At 51.9% G+C, this 13444-nt stretch overlaps 1 protein-coding gene across 4 annotated transcripts in view; it reads right to left on the bottom strand.

Annotated features, from left to right (window-relative positions):
- The window catches only part of fkbp6 (FKBP prolyl isomerase 6), a 97043-nt gene extending 84838 nt beyond the window's left edge, over positions 1-12205 (bottom strand). For 3 of the 4 annotated variants that reach the window (XM_038814962.1, XM_038814964.1, XM_038814965.1), the window contains exon 1: positions 12157-12205. The gene's annotated coding sequence lies outside the window, so the exon portion shown is untranslated. Of the gene's footprint in view, positions 1-6868; positions 6894-12156 lie in introns of those variants that run through there. The other variant, XM_038814963.1, reaches the window with a different exon arrangement.
- Between the last annotated feature and the right edge of the window lie 1239 nt (positions 12206-13444).

Here is a 13444-nt window from a genome sequence, read left to right as displayed (position 1 = left end):
CCATGGATGCTGAGAAGGACTTTGATTGGGTGGAGTGGGAGTATTTGTGGGAGGTCCTGGGGCGGTTTGAGCAGGGTTTTGTGGACTGGGTCTGGTTGCTGTACCAGGCACTGGTGGCGAGCATGCGGACAAACCAAGTGAGCTTGGATTATTTTAGGGTGCACCTGGGGACGAGGCAGGGATGTCCACTCTCCCCACTGTTGTTTGCCTTGGCCTTAGAGCCATTGGCGATGGCGTTGCGAGCGTCAAAGGACTGGCAGGGGATAGTACGGGGGGGGGGGGGGCATGGGATGGAGCACGGGGTCTCGCCATATGTAGACAACCTACTTTAGTATATTTCTGACCCACTGGGGGGGGGGGATTGGAGAGATTATGGGGATCCTGGGGGGAATTCAGCCGGTTTTTGGGGTACAAATTGAATATAGGCAAGAGCAAGGTCTTTGTGATTGAAGCAAGGGGACAAGACAGGAGATTGGGGGGGGATGCCGTTTAAGGTAATGGGAGCTTTCGGTATTTGGGTATCCAGATGGCACGGGAGTGGGAACAGCTACACAAGCTGAATTTGGTTCGGTTGGTGGGGATGAAGGGGGACTTCAGAAGGTGGCATATGCTCCCGCTGTCACTTGCGGGGGTGCAGACGGTAAAGATGACGGTTCTCCTGAGGATTTTGTCTATATTTCAGTGTCTGCCGATTTGTATCCCCGAGGCTTTCTTTAAGAGGGTGAATGCGGTGATCTCTGGGTTTGTGTGGGCGGGTAAGACCCCGCGGGTAAAGAGGGCGCTATATCAAATGGTCAGGAAGTGGATAGTGGGTGCGAGGTTGGTGCGGGAGTGGGTGGAAGCGGCCTCATGCAGGGGCACAAGTTTAGGGCCATAGGTAACGGCATCTCTGCCGTTCTCGCAGGCTCGGTACAGCACAATCCCGGGGGTAGTGGCTGCCCTGAGGGTGTAGGGACAGTGGCAGAAGGCTATGGGAGTGGAGGGGGCGTTGATATGGGCACCAATTTGTGCAGCTATCAGTTTGCACCGGGGGATGGGGAGTTTCGGAGGTGGCAGTGAGCTGGGATCGAGTGGTTTGATTATCGATGGCAGCTTTCCGTGCTTGGAGAATTTGGAGGAAGAGTTTGAACTGCCTGGTGGGAATGGGTTCCACTGCTTGTCGTGTGGCAGGCTTAGCCGATACAATTTAAGGTGATCCACAAGGCTCATATGACTGTGGCCCGAAAGAGCAGGTTCTTTGAAGGGCTGCAGAATAAGCGTGGGTAGTGTGTGGGAGGGCTTTGTTGTTTTTTCCTCTTGAAAATTGTTAAAATTATATGTGCCTTAATCAAATATTTTCCAAAAAAAAAAGGAGTCTCACGTCTGGGGGGTCTGGTACGTCTTTTTAATTAGGTGGTTCTGGGAGAAACCTCTTTAATTTGGGTTTTCTGGGGGGAATCTTTAATTACGGGCTCTCTGGATAGAGTCTCTTTAATTCTGGGGTCTGTGGGCGCAGTCTCATTAATTAGAGAGACACTAGAGGCGGGGCTCTTTAATTAGGGGTTCTCCGCGGGAGTCTCTGTAATTAGGGGGTCTCTGGGGGAGTCTCTGTAATTAGGGGGTCTCTGGGGGAGTCCCTGTAATTAGGGGGTCTCTGGGGAAGTCTCTGTAATTAGGGGGTCTCTGGGGGAGTCTCTTTAATTAGGGGGTCTCTGGGGGAGTCTCTGTAATTAGGAGGACTCTGGGGGAGTCTCTGTAATTAAGGGGGTCTCTGGGGGAGTCTCTGTAATTAGGGGGTCTCTGGGGGAGTCTCTGTAATTAGGGGGTCTCTGGGGGAGTCTCTGTAATTAGGGGGTCTCTGGGGGAGTCTCTGTAATTAGGGGGTCTCTGGGGAGTCTCTGTAATTAGGGGGTCTCTGGGGGAGTCTCTGTAATTAGGGGGTCTCTGGGGGAGTCTCTGTAATTAGGGGGTCTCTGGGGGAGTCTCTGTAATTAGGGGGTCTCTGGGGGAGTCTCTGTAATTAGGGGGTCTCTGGGGGAGTCTCTGTAATTAGGGGGTCTCTGGGGGAGTCTCTGTAATTAGGGGGTCTCTGGGGGAGTCTCTGTAATTAGGGGGTCTCTGGGGGAGTCTCTGTAATTAGGGGGTCTCTGGGGGAGTCTCTGTAATTAGGGGGTCTCTGGGGGAGTCTCTGTAATTAGGGGGTCTCTGGGGGAGTCTCTGTAATTAGGGGGTCTCTGGGGGAGTCTCTGTAATTAGGGGGTCTCTGGGGGAGTCTCTGTAATTAGGGGGTCTCTGGGGGAGTCTCTGTAATTAGGGGGTCTCTGGGGGAGTCTCTGTAATTAGGGGGTCTCTGGGGGAGTCTCGGTAATTAGGGGGTCTCTGGGGAGTCTCTTTAATTAGGGGGTCTGTGGGCGAGTCTCTTTAATTAGGGGTCTCTGGGGGAGTCACTTTAATTAGGGGGTCACTGGGGGAGTCACTTTAATTAGGGGGTCTCTGGGGAGTCTCTGTAATTAGGGGGTCTCTGGGGGAGTCTCTGTAATTAGGGGGTCTCTGGGGAGTCTCTGTAATTAGGGGGTCTCTGGGGGAGTCTCTGTAATTAGGGGGTCTCTGGGGGAGTCTCTGTAATTAGGGGGTCTCTGGGGGAGTCTCTTTAATTAGGGGGTCTCTGGGGGAGTCTCTGTAATTAGGGGGTCACTGGGGAGTCTCTGTAATTAGGGGGTCTCTGGGGGAGTCTCTGTAATTAGGGGGTCTCTGGGGGAGTCTCTGTAATTAGGGGGTCTCTGGGGGAGTCTCTGTAATTAGGGGGTCTCTGGGGGAGTCTCTGTAATTAGGGGGTCTCTGGGGGAGTCTCTGTAATTAGGGGGTCTCTGGGGGAGTCTCTGTAATTAGGGGGTCTCTGGGGGAGTCTCTGTAATTAGGGGGGTCTCTGGGGGAGTCTCTGTAATTAGGGGGTCTCTGGGGGAGTCTCTGTAATTAGGGGGTCTCTGGGGGAGTCTCTGTAATTAGGGGGTCTCTGGGGAGTCTCTTTAATTAGGGGGTCTGTGGGCGAGTCTCTTTAATTAGGGGTCTCTGGGGGAGTCACTTTAATTAGGGGGTCACTGGGGGAGTCACTTTAATTAGGGGGTCTCTGGGGGAGTCTCTGTAATTAGGGGGTCTCTGGGGGAGTCTCTGTAATTAGGGGGTCTCTGGGGGAGTCTCTGTAATTAGGGGGTCTCTGGGGGAGTCTCTGTAATTAGGGGGTCTCTGGGGGAGTCTCTGTAATTAGGGGGTCTCTGAGGGAGTCTCTGTAATTAGGGGGTCTCTGGGGGAGTCTCTGTAATTAGGGGGTCTCTGGGGGAGTCTCTGTAATTAGGGGGTAACTGGGGGAGTCTCAGTAATTAGGGGGTCTCTGGGGTAGTCATTTTAATTAGGGGGTCTCTGGGGGAGTTACTTTAATTAGGGGTCTCTGGGGGAGTCTCTCTAATTTGGGGGGCTCTGGGGGAGTCTCTGTATTTAGGGGGTCTCTGCGGGAGTCTCTGTAATTAGGGGTTCTCCGCGGGAGTCTCTGTAATTAGCGGGTCTCTGGGGGAGTCTCTGTAATTAGGGGGTCTCTGGGGGAGTCTCTGTAATTAGGGGGTCTCTGGGGCAGTCTCTTTAATTAGGGGGTCTCTGGGGTAGTCTCTTTAATTAGGGGATCTCTGGGGGAGTCTCTGTAATTAGGGGGTCTCTGGGGGAGTCTCTGTAATTAGGGGGTCTCTGGATAGAGTCTCTTTAATTGGGGGGTCTGTGGGCGCAGTCTCATTAATTAGAGAGACACTGGAGGCGGAGCTCTTTATTAGGGGGTCTCTGGGGGAGTCTGTAATTAGGGGGTCTCTGGGGGAGTCTCTGTAATTAGGGGGTCTCTGGGGGAGTCTCTGTAATTAGGGGGTCTCTGGGGGAGTCTCTTTAATTAGGGGGTCTCTGGGGGAGTCTCTGTAATTAGGGGGTCTCTGGGGGAGTCTCTGTAATTAGGGGGTCTCTGGGGGAGTCTCTGTAATTAGGGGGTCTCTGGGGGAGTCTCTGTAATTAGGGGGTCTCTGGGGGAGTCTCTGTAATTAGGGGGTCTCTGGGGGAGTCTCTGTAATTAGGGGGTCTCTGGGGGAGTCTCTGTTATTAGGGGGTCTCTGGGGGAGTCTCTGTAATTAGGGGGTCTCTGGGGGAGTCTCTGTAATTAGGGAGTAACTGGGGGAGTCTCTGTAATTAGGGGGTCTCTGGGGGAGTCTCTGTAATTAGGGGGTCACTGGGGGAGTTTCTGTAATTAGGGGGTCTCTGGGGAGTCTCTGTAATTAGGGGGTCTCTGGGGGTGTCTCTTTAATTAGGGGGTCTCTGGGGGAGTCTCTTTAATTAGGGGGTCTGTGGGCGAGTCACTTTAATTAGGGGTCTCTGGGGGAGTCTCTTTAATTATGGGGTCTCTGGGGGAGTCTCTTTAATTAGGGGGTCTCTGGGGGAGTCTCTTTAATTAGGGGGTCTCTGGGGGAGTCTCTGTAATTAGGGGGTCTCTGGGGGAGTCTCTGTAATTAGGGGGTCTCTGGGGGAGTCTCTAATTAGGGGGTCTCTGGGGGAGTCTCTGTAATTAGGGGGTCTCTGGGGGAGTCTCTGTAATTAGGGGGTCTCTGGGCGAGTCTCTGTAATTAGGGGGTCTCTAGGGGAGTCTCTGTAATTAGGGGGTCTCTGGGGGAGTCTCTTTAATTAGGGGGTCTGTGGGCGAGTCACTTTAATTAGGGGTCTCTGGGGGAGTCTCTTTAATTAGGGGGTCTGTGGGCGAGTCACTTTAATTAGGGGTCTCTGGGGGAGTCTCTTTAATTAGGGGGTCTCTGGGGGAGTCTCTTTAATTAGGGGGTCTCTGGGGGAGTCTCTTTAATTAGGGGGTCTCTGGGGGAGTCTCTGTAATTAGGGGGTCTCTGGGGGAGTCTCTGTAATTAGGGGGTCTCTGGGGGAGTCTCTGTAATTAGGGGGTCTCTGGGGGAGTCTCTAATTAGGGGGTCTCTGGGGGAGTCTCTAATTAGGGGGTCTCTGGGGGAGTCTCTGTAATTAGGGGGTCTCTGGGGGAGTCTCTGTAATTAGGGGGTCTCTGGGCGAGTCTCTGTAATTAGGGGGTCTCTAGGGGAGTCTCTAATTAGGGGGTTTCTGGGGGAGTCTCTGTAATTAGGGGGTCTCTGGGGGATTCTCTGTAATTAGGGGGTCTGTGGGGGAGTCTCTGTAATTAGGGGGTCTGTGGGGGAGTCTCTTTAATTAGGGGGTCTCTGGGGGAGTCTCTTTAATTAGGGGGTCTCTGGGGGAGTCTCTTTAATTAGGGGGTCTGTGGGGGAGTCTCTTTAATTAGGGGGGTCTCTGGGGGAGTCTCTTTAATTAGGGGGGTCTCTGGGGGAGTCTCTTTAATTAGGGGTCTCTGGGGGAGTCTCTTTAATTAGGGGGTCTGTGGGCGAGTCTCTTTAATTAGTGGTCTCTGGGGGAGTCTCTTTAATTAGGGGGTCTCTGGGGGAGTCTCTTTAATTAGGGGGTCTCTGGGGGAGTCTCTTTAATTAGGGGGTCTCTGGGGGAGTCTCTTTAATTAGGGGTCTCTGGGGGAGTCTCTTTAATTAGGGGGTCTCTGGGGGAGTCTCTTTAATTAGGGGGTCTCTGGGGGAGTCTCTTTAATTAGGGGGTCTGTGGGAGAGTCTCTTTAATTAGGGGGTCTGTGGGGGAGTCTCTAATTAGGGTGTCTCTGGAATTAGGGGGTCTCTGGGGGAGCCTCTGTAATTAGGGGGTCTCTGGGGGAGTCTCTTTAATTAGGGGGTCTCTGGGGGAATCTCTTTAATTAGGGGTCTCTGGGGGAGCCTCTGTAATTAGGGGGTCTGTGGGGGAATATCTTTATTCAGGGGGTCTGTGGGGGAGTATCTTTATTCTGGGGGTCTGGTGGGGGTACGGTGGACGTGTCTTACATTGTTGGGGGGTGGGTATGTGTGGCCTTGCGATGGACTTTGGGGCCAATTCCCTTAAAGCGTTACACCCTTGGCCCACGGCAAAGTCCCCCACGTCAGGGTGGCGTTTGTCAAAACGTGCACCAGTTCTCTCCCCTGTGATTCCCATCCCGGAGGAGCGGAGAATCGTGCGGGCTCGGAGAATATGGTGCCAGGCTGGTTAATAGGGTTCAAATGGCTCTTAAAAACCCATTTTCACCCTCCCGCTGGTGGATCGCAACCCCGCCTCTTGCGGGGGTCCAGGGAATTGACATGGCGGCGTTCCAGTTTTCGGCCCGACGCTGTATTCTCTGCTGCCCACTGCCCGTAGCGGAGTTGTCAATGGGGCGAAGAATCCAGCCCCTGGTCGACAATATCCAGAGATAGAAGCCCTGGGCTAATCTGTTTATGTTAAACGAGATACAGGAACAAATTCTTAGATCAAAAGGCCTCAATTTTTAAACCATTCGGGATACAAGTAACCATAAGACCATAAGACATAGGAGTGGAAGTCAGGCCATTCGGCCCATCGAGTCCACTCCACCATTCAATCATGGTTGATTTCAACTCCATTTACCCGCTCTCTCCCCATAGCCCTTAATTCCTCGAGAAATCAAGAATTTATCAATTTCTGTCTTAAAGACACTCAATGTCCCGGCCTCCACCGCCCTCTGTGGCAATGAATTCCACAGACCTACCACTCTCTGGCTGAAGAAATTTCTCCTCATCTCTGTTCTAAAGTGACTCCCTTTTATTCTAAAGCTGTGCCCCCGCGTCCTAGTCTTCCCTGCTAATGGAAACAACTTCCCTACGTCCATCCTATCCAAGCCATTCATTATCTTGTACGTTTCTATTAGATCTCCCCTCAACCTCCTAAACTCCAATGAATATAATCCCACGATCCTCAGACGTTCATCGTATGTTAGGCCTACCATTCCTGGGATCATCCGTGTGAATCTCCGCTGGACCCGCTCCAGTGCCAGTATGTCCTTCCTGAGGTATGGGGCCCAAAATTGCTCACAGTATTCTAAACATAATAACATAATAAAGTAATATAATAAAGTACGCTGCCAATCCCAGAAAATGTTGCTTTCAAGCTAAGTTAACTCGATAGAGCTTTCTATGTTGCAGGTTTTGTTAATAGATTTACACTTCAGCTGGAATCTCTCTCTTCACTCCACATACTGAGCTGACCCCACAGTGTCTGGTGACCTTTGGCCTGACCAGACACCGAGTTAATACCGGGAAAGAAATCCCAATCAGCGAAATGTATTAATTGAAAGTCCCTAAACTAGCCTGAACACACAAGAAAATCCAAGACCTAGTGGGATACAACTAATCTCAGCTGAGCTACAATCTAGCCCTCTGCCCCGCTGCCCCATTGAGCAGGTATTTATTTTATCCTCATCGCCACTCCTCATCCAGTCACCTCAATTTTCCATTCACCCCTCATTGACTGGAACTGCCTCCACCAAAGTCTCCCCTCCCACCAAATATGCTTCGCCTTCTTTGTTTCGCTGTTCACAGTAACCTTACCCTCCCAGCCCAGGGTCTATGCTTCAATTGTAAATACCCGGATCCTCGAGATAACTCAGACAGAAACAAAATACCAGATTAACTGCTGTGTTAATCCGTCCTGCTGCATTCCAAGGTTTGTACACAATCACCACCCCTTAGTCTCTGTTCTCGCACACCCTCTTTCAACGTGTAGCATTTGGTTTAGATTCCAGCACCGTTCTGCCAAAATGTACCATCTCAATGTTGAATCTCATCTGCCACATTCCGACCAGACTGTCAAAGTCCCACTTTAGTGTATTACTCTCCTCCTGAGTGTACTACATTGTCTCTCATTTGGCAAATTTCAAAACTGCGCCGGGGTCCCCCCAAAGCTTACTCGTTTATCGAAAACAGCGGTGCTCCCAGTACTGGACCTGGGGAAAACCTTAGTATATATCCCTCCACTTTGAAAAACAGCCTTTTACCACAACCCGGGGCCAATTTTGTATCCATGCTGCCACTGTTTCTCTATCCCAGGAGCCTTGCTAACAAGCCGATTATGTAGCAGCAGTGATAGACCAGCTTCGAGCATCATGTCTGCATCAAAGCAAAGTTATACATGAGACAGTAGCCAGCAAGCATCAGTTACTGCTGTGGTATCAATAATCGAGCAATGCACTGAGCGAGACAAGTGGCTCTCTCCTTTCAGAATTGCCTCAACCTCTCACTTTACTGTCCCGGACATATCAACCAATGGATGGGATCCAGTCATCGCTAATGGTTACAGCACATTCCATTATATACATGAGCTCATGAGTGCGGCTTTTATCAAGATCCCAAAATGATCTGTTCGATATTTAATATAAAGCCTGTGCTATTAAGCACAATAAGCACCACCTATTGCATGTATAGCTTTGAAATTTACTTCACCTGCTTCATCTCCGTAAATGCTAATTTTCTAATTGATCAGAGTATAAAAATCTTGCCATCTCTTCAATTCTGCAGCTGGTTCAGAGACACGGGGCGAGATTCTCTGATCCTGCGTTTCTCGACGGCGTCAACATGCCCTCAGGAGCAACAATTCTGACCCCTACAGGGGGCCAGCATGGCACTGGAGTGACCCACGCCGCTCCAGCTGACGATGTCGGCGTCAGATGGGCGTCGCAGGTCTGCGCATGCGCCATGGGACCGGCGCCGATGCGCGCATGCGCAGCGGCTCCTTTCTCCGTGCCGGCCCCGACACAACATGGCGTAGGGCTACAGGGGCCGGTGCGGAACTAAATCAGGCCCCCAGCCTGAGAGGCCGGCCCGCCGATCGGTAGGCCACGATCGCGGGTCGGGCCACAGCGGAGGCCCCGCCCCAGGGTCGGACCCCCCCCCCCCCCCCCCCCCCCAACAGGCCGCCCCCGGATGCATGCACGCCAAGGTCCCGCCGGGTAAGGCCACACGTGGATGGCGCCGGCGGGACGTCGATTTTTTGTACGGCAGCTCAGCCCATCCTGGGCGGAGAATCGTCGGGAGTGGCTGCGTAGAGCGCGCCCCTGACCAGTGCCGCGCCGCGCCTATGGCACCGATTCTCAGCTTTCCGGTGAATCGGCGGACCGGCGTCGGGGCGGCATCACGCCTGTCCTGCCGATTCTCTGGCCAGGCCTGGGCTGAGAGAATCCGATTCTTCCCAGACTCTCGCTCCCTCCTTCCCAGTTCGACTTTGCATATTCCCCCCCCCCTCCCGCCCAGTTCCAGTCCTCCCATATTACCCCAGATCCAGCAACCCCCTCCCGCTCATTCACCTACTCCCCCAGTTCCCCCCCCTCTCCAATACACTTGCAGTGCTGAGAAACACATGGCTATTCAACGGGATGGCTATTCAAGGGCCACGAACAGGGACCGCGCGACCGAGGCCGCACACGGCTCCGTTTTGCACAGTGGGGAGCTCTGCTCGCCAGGACGCCCACTGTAGCGAGAGATCTCCAAGGCCCCAAAACAATCCCTGACCTCCCCTTCCCCCAACCCGAATGCAATATGGGAGGCTCTCTACCCACCCGAACACCCATGAAGGGCAACCCCGCAGCCTGATTTTGTGCGCGCACAAAATGCCAGCTTGGCACCTTGGCTGTGCCCATGCGAGCTGGCAATGCCACCTGCGCACCTTGGCAGTGCCATGCTGGCACCCAGGTGGCACTGCGAGGGTGCCAGACAGGCACCAGCAGTGCCAGGGAACCACCCTGCCCAAAGGACATGCAGCTGGGGGCCTGCTTTTCCTGCAGACCCCCAGGAGTGCTGTTCCGTCTGGTCCCTGTTTGTGGGGACCGGTGCTGAACGGCACTCGCCTGAGGTTTCTGAGGCGAAAGGAGTTGAATCCCAATGACTGCCTGAGCTCCTGGCTGGCTGCCAGCTATCTGGTATCTGCTCTTTTTGATTGGTTGCCTGCCTGCCCACCCCAGTCCTGACTTGCAGGTTGAGAGTCGCCTCACTGCTCCCCCAGTGGCTGTTGGCCAGTACCTGCTCCTTGCCTCGCTGAAGCCTTTACAGAAGACGCGGACATACCACTTTTGGGGTCACACACAGACACCGCTCAGTATGGGGGCCCCACATTGGCCAAGGTCTCGCACTGCTGGGCTGTGTGTTTCATTGCAAGCCAGCCTCTGGTTAGGATCGCTTGTTTCAAGTACAAAGTGCAGCACATGTATATTAAATATATTTATCCGGCACAATTTAATGGAGAAGAACCAGAGTCCCGTTTTCGGTGTGTTTAGCTGGGTGTTTCCTGCTGCTTGCAGTACCAAGAATGACCCCGCTATTCACGGGACTCTGGTTTCAGGCCTCAGTGAGGAACGCTCTGCAGATGCCGAACGTAGACCAATTTCCTGCACTAACAAGCTCAGCATGCCAGTGCAGGAAGAAATCAAGGCACCATTTTTAAGTGGCACCTTTATCTCTGAACTCCCCCACTGCTGCGCCCGAACCCCCCCCCCCCCCCCCAACCCTGATCCCCAACAAGGGAAAGATGTCATCTGGGCACCTTGGCACTGCTTGTCTGGCGCCCTGGCAGTGCTGCTACCAGCCTTGCAATGGCACCCAGGCACCTTAGTATTGCCAGGGGCACAGCCAGGGTGCCCAGGTGGCACTGCCATGGTACCACCCCTGCAGAGAGCCCAACCGTGCAGGGGCCCACGATTGCCTGGGAGACCCATCGCCGCCCCAAATGCCAGGACACCTGGTCCACCTTTGTGGAAACCAGCGCTTAACGGCACCCGCCCGGCGTCTCCGAGGTGGGGGTCATTAGATCCCGCGTCTTGGGTAATTCTGACGCAGACATATTCAAGTGAGACTAACTGCTCACTTGAAAATGCAAATCTGGATCCTGCTCATCATTCGGTCTCGTGAGGTCTAGAGAGTCCGATAAATTCAGTAAGAGGCCTCTCGCATATCTTGTCGTGTTCTGGGTCGGGTATGATCGCGGCCAAAGTTTCACACTTTTTGCACCCACCGTCAGCATCTAGCACACCCAGCTACAGGCACAGATTAGATATCAGGTAATGCTCCCGTTATTGCCTTATTATCAAACTGCATAACCTGAGCACAGAACAGTACCCACTCCTGGCGCAATCTGACATTCTTGCCTCGCACACCAAGTCAGCTTGACAATTCAGAGTGCACCAAACAGCAGGGCAGTTATCAAATGCCAGTCTCTGCCCAGTGGAGCCTCGATGGACACCGAGGCAAATGTATTTCACCTTAAACCTTTGCAAATCAGCAGAGATAGAGGAGCTGTAATCCTCAGCCCAGACTCAATTGAAACGACCGTGTTAATCCATATACAACTAACTCTGGATAGATGAGTTTCAGATTTCGGGATGGCTGGGGCCCTATTTGTTGGCCACAGCATTATTTAAAGTGCTGCTTTCAGCTCAAGTGAAGATTATAGATGATTCCAGGGCCATTCAGACCAGACCACAAGTCAATATCCCTCTCAGTGACAGGACAGCTCCTGCATCTCAGAACCCAATTGTCATCAATCTTGTAATTTGATCCCTTGGCATTTTTTGGAATGTATTTAGTTAGTTTGGCTGTGTTACCATACAGCAGGAATCATCGAACAATCTACACCCACATCATGCAAAAGCAAAATACTGTGGATGCTGGAAATTTAAAATAAGATGCAAAATTAAAAAAGACCGGAGAAACCGTTCAGATGAAATCTTAATGCTGTTTCTCTCTACAGGTGCCCAAAATGTTTGAGTTTTTCCACCTTTTCATTTTGTTCCTATTCTACGCCCATCTCGAAGTATGTGAATCGGTCAACAAAAAGATCTGCAGGGTTCCCTTACACCCCTTCCTCCCCTCTCAACCAATAAGAAAGTGACACTGTCACAAAACCATACCAAAAGCTAGCCTGGTTTTAAAGTGATTTCCATGAACAGGGAACTCTCCGGAACACTCCCAGCTGAGAAGCCGGAGTCCTCTACCACCTGAAAAGGAAAATTGGCCATGCCTAGCCCAATCGGCAACCCCTGAACACACTGAGGGACTGGCTGGAGCCTGCCAATACCACACACCTTTTCATCAAAATAAAGGGACAGGTCTGTGAACAGGCAGAGCTCCTCCCACAGTGCAGAGCCTTTTTAACTATTTTTAAATCATAGGCCTTCATCACAAAGCATTAAGTATACTTATAACAGTTAAAACCACCAAAGTACTGGAGAAAGTTCCTGCTGCTTACCATCAGCTGCAGCCAGAATCATGCAAACTTTTCACCTCCTGCATGTGACAACTGGCTGCATTGCCATTGGTCAGTCAATTTGGGATGGATTTTAAAAAATTACAAATGAAGCACTGCAGTCTGTAATTTTCAATATAATACTTTTTGTGTGGGATGAAGCAGCTAATTTGAAATTAAAAAATGATTAAACTACCATGACCTTTGAACTAGAGGTCAGAAGGACATGACAAAACAGTGCCTTTCCAGGCCTGGTTCACAATTACCCAAATTTAATTCATGGAACCACTATGGGCAGCACGGCAGTGCAAGTGGATAGCACTATGGCTTCACAGCGCCAGGGTCGATTCCCAGCTGGGCCATTGTCTGTCCGGAGTCTGCACATTCTCCCCGTGTTTGTGTGGGTTTTCTCCGGGTGCTCTGGTTTCCTTCACAGTCCAAAGACGTGCAGGTTAGGTGGATTGGCCATGATAAATGTGCCCTTAGTGACCAAAAAAGGTTAGGATTGGGTTACGGGGACAGGGTGGAAGTCAGGGCTTAAATGGGTTGGTGCAGACTTGATGGGCCGAATGGCCTCCTTCTGCACTGTATCTTCTATGTTCACTACAGGGCAGAAGGAGGCCATTCAGCTCATTGAGTCCACACTGACCCTCCGAATGAAGTCTCTACTGAGGCCACTCTCCAGCCCACCCCACCCTATCCCTGTAACCGAACTTGCTCATCCCTGGACACTAAGGGTGAAATTTAGGATGGCCGATTCACCTAACCTGCACATGGAAGAAAAACTGAGCACCCAGATGAAACCCTCATAGACATGGGAAGAGAATGCAAACTCCACACCGTCACCCAAGGCCCGAATTGAACCCTGGCCCCTGGGTGCTGTGAGGCAGCAGTGCCACCATGCCACCCAGTTCACTTTATCAGATTTTCTTTCAATGACAGCTTGCTTCCCTGAAGATTTCAATTGTTCTAATTTTATCCTGTATATCGGTGATGGGGAATTAACAACGAATGTTTGAGAGAAGCTCCCTTATGAAGCCAGTCGCCATCCCTTGGCATGACACAGGAGGGGGAGGATTTCTCTGCTCGCTGGATGATTGGAAACAGTGAGGTGACAAAGAAGGATGGAAAGAAAGGAGGGGACATGGTGGTGAATGGGGGGGGGGGCAACGTTAAGAGTTGGATGGAGAGACAGATAGCATGGGAGATGGATGAACAAATACGATGATTGATGAGAGAAGGAGGGAGAGTGAATGATAGGAGATGGAGTTAGAATCAGTAAATATAAGAT

The sequence above is a fragment of the Scyliorhinus canicula genome, chromosome 12 (genome assembly GCF_902713615.1).
Source record: "Scyliorhinus canicula chromosome 12, sScyCan1.1, whole genome shotgun sequence".
NCBI lineage: Eukaryota > Metazoa > Chordata > Chondrichthyes > Carcharhiniformes > Scyliorhinidae > Scyliorhinus > Scyliorhinus canicula.
The sequence above is the reverse complement of the archived record's forward strand: the minus strand, read 5'-3'. Positions and strand labels throughout refer to the sequence as shown.